Here is an 8100-nt window from a genome sequence, read left to right as displayed (position 1 = left end):
TTATCTGTTTAAACATTTAACTATTATATTTGTTAATTAGCGTTATTTAGCGTTATTTAGCGTTATTTAGTGTTATTTAGCGTTATTTAGCTTTATTTAGCTTTATTTAGCTTTATTTAGCTTTATTTAGCTTTATTTAGCATTATTTAGCGTTATTTAGCTTTATTTGGCGTTATCTAGCTTTATTAAGCGTTATTTAATTTTATTTAGCATTATTTAGCTCTATTTGGTGTTATCTAGTTTTATTTAGCGTTATTTAATTTTATTTAGCATTATTTAGCGTTGCTGTTTCAAATATACGTCTAACATGTTTTATAACATTTTATATTAATTTCCTGCCATTGACTAACCATGTTCATTATTTATTATCCAGGGTTACCTACAAAGGATGAGACCGAAAAGACGGCTAGAAATTATGAAGATTCTTAAGAGGTTCTACTATTTTCTTTGCCTTGAACATAGATTGGTCATGGAAAAGAAAGAAACAAGTTTATATTTACAAGGAATCATGAATGACAGTATAAATTCCGTAATGTGCAGTAGTTGCTAAAGGAAGTTACGTTAACTTGTCGCGTTGAATTATAGGAAGAGAGAAATCAGTACACATTTTAGGGTTAGGTTAGTAAACGACACTTTGTGTGCCTAGCGCTACGGCTAGGACTGGCTCGCTCGGGCTCTCTGTCTTTAATTCAAAGCGGCATGCGCACGTAACTTCCTTGGACTTCTGCCTAAACTTGCCATGTTGATTGTAACACACGTTGCATTGCATTTGCAACGTTTTCTAGGTCCTGGTGCAGGTTTTAATAAGACAGTTCATAGATTGCACAGATTGGACAGGGAGGTATTTTCAAACTTAACACACATTGTTCCACTAAACATGGACGACATGTCTCTGATCTTCAGGGGCGGATACAGGGGGTGGGGCGGGGGGACATTCGCCCCCCCCTGAATTTGGAATTTTTTGTTCCTATTTTCAGAAAAGCTTCTCAATAGCATGCTTAAGGGAAAGAAACCCTAGTGCAAAATAGGAAAAATGTCTGTCTTAATAAACTATAATGTGTGAAAAGTTAAAAATCTAGTTTTATAGTCTTTAGTCATTAATTTTGACTCTTTTTGAGTCTTCTAAGTCAAAATTTTTTTTTTGACCTATCTGTTAAGTCTGTGGCCAGTTTTATAAGAATTTTGCACTGATAGTAAACTTTCGTTCAAGGCCCTCCACACCGAGCAATATATGTGGGTGGGGGCAGAGGGCAGGGAGGGGGAGGGGGTACTTCAAATATCTCCAAAATTGATGCCAACAAGAAATATTTTTCTAACAAAAGCTGTCGAAGCACCTAAATTCACTTTCTAAGAAAAATGAGTCTTCAAATGCTGTTCAACATTAAATACAAATTGATATTGGGGCTGTGACAAGTTTTTAAATAAAGATTGTATAGAAACTAAACACTGGTGACAAACTCCAATCTGCTCATCTCTATATTTTTGTAACCTTATGTTGTAGACCTTTTATATCTGAAATTATAGCTATCTGTCTGACCAAATAAAATATAAAAGCATCAGGTTGAAAAGATTAGTAATTATCAAATTCATTTAATATGAGTAGATTAGGGTGGGCGGGTGTTTATAAAGTTCTGAAAGTGGAACTCCACTTGATCTAGAATAAAATAAATTAAATATTAAATTCTTTTTTTTAACTCTTATAATAATTTGTTGACAAATTATTACATTTTCATGAATTTAATGAATTTCAGCAGCGTCTCAAATCCCCAAATACCGGTTTTAATTGAGCGCCGGCTTAAATCTTGAAACATTGAGTACGACTTTAAGCGAATTCAGCCTTATTTAAAGACGTAATTATGCAAGATATGTAGATTTCGTTATTTCAAAATATCTGGCGGCTTCATTATTAACTCAAAAAGAGGTTTTAATATAGCACCGATGTGAATTAGACATGCACTATTTATATTATACATTCAGACAAAAATTACTACGTAAAAATATCATTGTTTCAATCAATTTTGATTCAAGTTTCACTGTTGATATTTTGCAATGTTTTTTATAATTTTGTCAAAATGATAAAGCAGAAATATACTGAATCATCCCTTATAATTACTTTTACTCATAGATTAATAAACAATACAGATAGAACATTAGATGTCGTCTATTCAAGATTTAGGGGTTTTTTATCCCAATAAACCTTAGATAGAGCCCAAAGGAGTTACGCGCAGCATGCTCTCTCTGTTTTGTAATTCAACGCAGCAAATGCAAAACTTCTTTTGGGCTCTGCTTCTGCTTCAGGGTTATTGTGAACGAAAAGCCCCTAAATCTTGAAAAGACAATATCTAGTGTTCTATCTGTATTTTTATTGATCCATGCTTTAACTTCATGATAAACAGGAAAACATTATCTATTTAAGAATGGATAAAATGCAAAGAATAAAACTTGAAAGTATATTATATTAATTTTAAACAAATTAACCATTTAACTGTTCTTGAATTGATATTCCTTAAATTTTGTTGAAATTTCAAAAGTCTAAAAGTCTAAAAATCAATTGTAGTTTTGTTACAACCTGTCTATATTGGGATATTTCTCACTCTCTTCAATCTGTATTTCAAAACTCTGAACACTTCTAAAATTATATTTTTTGTTCAATAACATTTTTTAGTATACCTGTACCTGTACCTGTACCTGTACCTGTACCTGTACCTGTACCTGTACCTGTACCTGTACCTGTACCTGTACCTGTACCTGTATCTGTACCTGTACCTGTACCTGTACAACGTTGAAGTACACAGAACAAATGAAATGAAAATATTTGAAAACATTTTTTTGCATCTTTTAGCACAGCCTTGAAATTACTTATTGTCACGTCATCTGAAATTGTTTAGTCATTAATTCATCTTACATCTTTCTTTCCTAGAATCGTGTATATAGTAAACACATGACAAATCTCTGATTTTGGATTACGGATTACGGATTACGGATTACGGATTATTGATATGGATTAAAGATTACGGATTGCGGGGTACGCGTACGGACTAAGGATAAAGATTATGGATTACGGATAAAGAATTATGGATTGCATAAAGAAATTACGGATTATGAATATGGATTGCGGGGTACGAATAACGAAGTACGGATTGCCAATTACGGATTACGAATTACAGATTACGGATTACAGGTAAATGGATTTTATAGAAAAGAAATCAATATATTTCTCAAGCTGGAATATTTCAGTAATGCACGCGCACACAAAGTAAAATTGCGATGTAAAAATACATATTTATAGATTTATAAGAAACCTACACAGATTTGAATTCAAAAAAAAGAATTATATGAAAAGGAGTTATTAACACAGGTTAGTCAAGAAAAGTATTTTTAATTTTTATTGGCCTTGACCGAATTGGAGAGCTCCCTGAAATTTGAACAGACAGATGCTACTTAGTCCCTTTAATGTTTTCCATGCATCATGTACACACAGTCCCTTTAATGTTTTCCATGCATCTGCAGATTATAACAGAAGTTTTGATTTGTCTTACAGCGGGGTGGAGCATTTTTAATATTTCGGATGACAAGCCAGGTTCAGCAATTTGAGTTTTAGATTAAAAATGAAGGAGGATGAAGGGGAGGGGCGGAGAGAGGGGGGTGGACAAGGGGAGGGTAGATGGTGGAAGATTATTGGGTATTTTCTCAAAGGCCTATTACCAAGCGCAAAGTTACCATGGGTAATATCCCAATTTATAACTTACAAATGTGCAATCTCCTAAGTGGCAACTTCCCAAGTCTGTCCTAGCCGCAGTGCTCATCCCCTTTCCCTGTTCTATCCAAAGCGATCGGCCCCCTAGTCCGTCTTAGCCCCCAACATAGCTTTTGGCGCCCTAGAAGGCCCAACCTTACCTCTGGGAAGTTACTGCTTGGGAAATTGTAACTTGGGAAGTAATCCTTGGGAAATGCCTAAGGGTAATTACCTAACACATGGTGAAGGCACAGTGGGGTATTTTAGGAGGTCATAGGGGGGGGGGGGTGACTGGTTTTCGTCAAAATCTTTACCCTAACTAAATATGTGTATTCTGTTATTTAAACACAATTTTAATCGACCAAGCCTTAATTGACTTGAATAAGAGGTTTCTGGATTAGACTCAATTTCCCCCCCCCCTTTTACACGACTTGAGGGGGGGGGAAGGTTTAAAGGAGGCGGGTTGACTTATTCCAAATATAGCTAATCTTGCACATTCATAAATCCTGAAGTAATCTGCGCGCAAACAATTACAAGCCATAAGTTTAAGTTTTAAAATCATAAATGACAGATCCAAACTTCCAATGACATTATCACATGGAAATGCACTATTTTGTTTAATTAATTTGCTGAATTTTTCCTCTCCATAACATTCTGTATTAAAATCAATAGGAAGATTGGAAACAAATTCTTAAAGTTTTAGGTTTCTTAGTCGAAACTCTCAGTCCACAAGGAACTTACAATTTTTTAATTTTGATCTATTCTTGGGTAAAAGAAAATATTTTTAACATATTTTCTGATTTTTTGGCCTGAATTTTTTGCAACTTTTTTATTTCTTTTTATAATTTTCATAAAACAAAATGGTACGAGACATAGTTAATAATTTCAAATATTCATCTTTTTTCTCCTTTCTCCATCTGCATGTCTGCAGGTTCTTTATTTCTTGCTTCCCTTTTTTGGGCTGCTTTTGAAAGAATGTTTACGAAAAACTGTCTTTTCGCCATAATATAAGACAGTGCACGATCACCCTTTCATTGAATAAATGTCCCTCTCTCTGTTTTTTGTTTATTTTGCTTAATTGTAATTGTAGCCTCAGCTTTGCATATTCTGTCTACTTGCTTTTTCTAGATCACCACTCCTAGAACTTTAAGTTTGTTTTTATTTGCTGCAAGGGAGCAATACCTTCCCTGCTTTGAACTGCACATTTTTACTTTCCTATAAAAGCAGGGTTGCAATTCCAATGGAGGATAATCAAGTGACCAGCTCAGAGGTAATTTTGTTTTAGGATCCAACAGAGAAATGTCCTCATTTTAATGTTTGTGAGAAGATTAGAGGAAGGTAGAGAGAGGAGAGCAGAGATGAGGATAAGGGTTTGTAGGAGCGGTGTATCAGGAATGTTTTGTTAAAAAACATAAAATTTGTCCACATATTATACCGTTACCCAGTCCAGTGAAATTCCTAAGGTAGTATCAAATTTAATGTGCACCGCTGCATTAAGAATGAGGAGTTGTCCCCTTGTAATCATCTGTGGAGCAGGGCCCTTCCAGAAAGGGCTCCGATTGCCAAGTGAAGTGGGTTTAAAACTGTATTAGTTTTAGACATATTAGCTCTTTCTTATTCCTATTTCTTGACTTATTACCCTGGCCGTATTTACTGTAGCTAAGAAAGGGGTTCAGAGCTGCTAGGCCTTCCCTCCCTCCTATGTGTAGACACCTTTCTCAGCATCCACTGCAAATAGTACAGAGAGCTGTCTGAGCAGAGCTCTGCTCTCTTAGGCTGCAGAAATGCAACAGTTTTTTTTCCTGAATAACCGTCTTTTCCATCTCTACAAAGGGGTAAAGGCAAGGGCGTATACAGGGGGGGGTATTTATTCAATATCATTTTAGGAAATTAAAACACAGTAGAAATAAGTTTAGGATTTATGATTTAGGATTAGTTTTCAAGCCGACCCTCCATTTTTGTCTTCAGGACTTTAATTACCGTGATTGTATTTCCTGAGACTTTAAATGGCCGCCCCCTATTATTTTAGGATAAAAAATTCAAAGAATCTAAGATTAGGACTTTATTTTCAATGACATTTTGTCCTAGGACTTCAGAAAATTGGGACTTTTTTACCAAAGTTTATATTTCCAGGCTTTTTGTTCAGAAACTTTTTTTCCTTTGACTTTGTTACATAGATTTTTGTCACAATACTCCTCTTAAAAAGCATTTGTCTTGTGTTTCATGGTGAGAATGGAGAACATGAATATATTCTGATAACCTTTTCATTTACAAACATTGTATTGATTTAACATGATTTCAATTTATAACTACTTTTCCCATTCATATCTCTATTCTTGAATGGATCATTGTAAACCCACAATACAGTGGTAAGCCTATTAAAACCAATATAAAAGACGACATTTTAGTGATACTTTGCTTTCTATCCAGCTTGTAAACAAAGGGAATTACATTTTTATTGGACAATTTCAAATCATAAATTGAGTCTAAAAGTCGTCTTCCTATTTTAGTTCTGATTGGAATTCTAGTTTATTTATTTCCTGCAGAATTTCTTAGAAGTACGTTAATTGAGCGCCAGTATTCGCAGAGCGCAAGTGATGCTTGGAAACTTCTAGAAACAAATCAAACCAAAAATAAAATACCTGTTTAAAGGGACTGTAAGCGTAATTTTAAGTGACCCTCCTTGCAAAGATAGCAATACCCGATTTACAACGGTACCCTTGAAATCTTAATCTGATCAATATGTGGAAATTTAATTTCTAAGAATTCTCTAATAGTTCTTGTAATCAAGAAATGTGCAAAGAAACCGCAAATAAAATTAAATAGTTTAAAGAAACAAAACAAGCATGGATATATATAATAGATGGATATATCATAGTCAAGGTTTGATGTAATTTTTTCGCTGGGGTGTTATGCAGTACGTTAGACATTGGACCCTGGAACTTACAATTTGTCTTTGGTTTTCGTAAAGTTAATAGATGTCAAAGTAGTAAAGAAAAACATTGTAAGTCTTTAAAACTTGATAAGATTTAGCCTCCTTCTTTGTATTATAAAAACTGTTGGAGATACTAAAGATTTAAACAACCTTGTTTATATTTAATATTTTGATTTTTAAACAAATTTCTCAATTTCTTGGTCAATTCTTAAGGTACAAAAACGGCAGACCACATTTTGGAATTCTGAAAACAAGGCGCCTTTGATGCTACCAACCCTTTGAAGAAAATGCTATGATCACAAGATTTTAGCTACAGTATCTCATTTCTGCTTACTCCAGGGCCCACTATCTACCAAAGTTCTTCTCTAATTTGGATCCTGAACTTCACTTCAAACTTTTTAAAAGTACAAATTATTTTTAAAAAGTTAACAAAAGCCAGAATAAAAATTTGTTATAGTAAAACCTAAAATTTGGTATGCAAAGGTTTTAGAAATTTCCTAAAAATATCTAGGGCCCACTGAAATATAACAGCTGCGTAGCCCACCGACAAAGTTACATGTACACTAGCCCAGAATAGTATAGATCGGTAGATAGAAGCATACATATAAGCGGGCCGTGAAAACGAGCATATATAAATTTTAATTTTAATTCATACTTGAGCAGACAAAGCTTTTAAGGATACCGTTGTGAATCGGACTATGTCATCTTTGCATCGGGAAGGTTACTTAAAATTGCTGTATATAGTCCCATGAAATATACAGTTTTCTTTTTTCTTATTTTTCATAGCAGTTCATGCTAAGAATAACTTGGACAAACAGAATTATTTTGTATTTTGTATTCACCATTTTCTACATGTTTATATCAAAAATATAAATACGTAAAAGTAAACAATGATTTTGTTTTGTTTTCAAGATAATTCCTAATAATTTATTTTTCTGACTAACCATTACTTAATTTTGTTTATCTGTATATAAATCTGTATGTAAAAATAGTTATATTTTTTTTCAAATTTGCTTTAAAAAATTTCGGTTTTTAAAAATCCACGAAATAGTGGTTCTCAGTCTGAAGACAAATAATGTTCTCAAATTTCGTAATTTTAATAAAAAAAACATTTTTTGTCAAATCTCAAAATATTGACCTAAATAGAAAATAGAGAAAAGAATACTTTTGACATAACCCCCGCAACATGTTAGATGAGAAGGTGAATTAGATTTTATATTTTACAATTAATGTTTAAAGGGACTGTAAGCGTAATTTCAAGAGAACCTACGAGAAAAAGATGACAATGCTCTATTAACAACTGGCTGCACCTAAGATCAATAAGGTGGTGGATATTGTCGCTTTTTAAGACTTACATTGTTTAGTTCTGATAATTTCTTCATGTTTTCCAACAATAGAAATGCGAAGAAATTGAAATTAAACAGTTTTC

General features: G+C 33.5%; 1 long non-coding RNA gene across 1 annotated transcript; it reads right to left on the bottom strand.

Moving 5' to 3' along the window:
* Positions 1-1620: 1620 nt before the first annotated feature.
* LOC111709174 (uncharacterized) lies at positions 1621-2870 on the bottom strand. The gene is made up of 3 exons (XR_002766799.1): positions 2773-2870; positions 2570-2629; positions 1621-1654 (listed from the first exon to the last, which is right to left on the bottom strand). It is a non-coding gene; the product is annotated as an uncharacterized LOC111709174 (long non-coding RNA).
* Between the last annotated feature and the right edge of the window lie 5230 nt (positions 2871-8100).

This window comes from Eurytemora carolleeae, unplaced genomic scaffold (genome assembly GCF_000591075.1).
Source record: "Eurytemora carolleeae unplaced genomic scaffold, Eaff_2.0 scaffold878, whole genome shotgun sequence".
In the NCBI taxonomy this organism is placed as follows: Eukaryota; Metazoa; Arthropoda; class Copepoda; order Calanoida; family Temoridae; genus Eurytemora; species Eurytemora carolleeae.
This window is presented reverse-complemented; position numbering and strand designations above follow the sequence as displayed.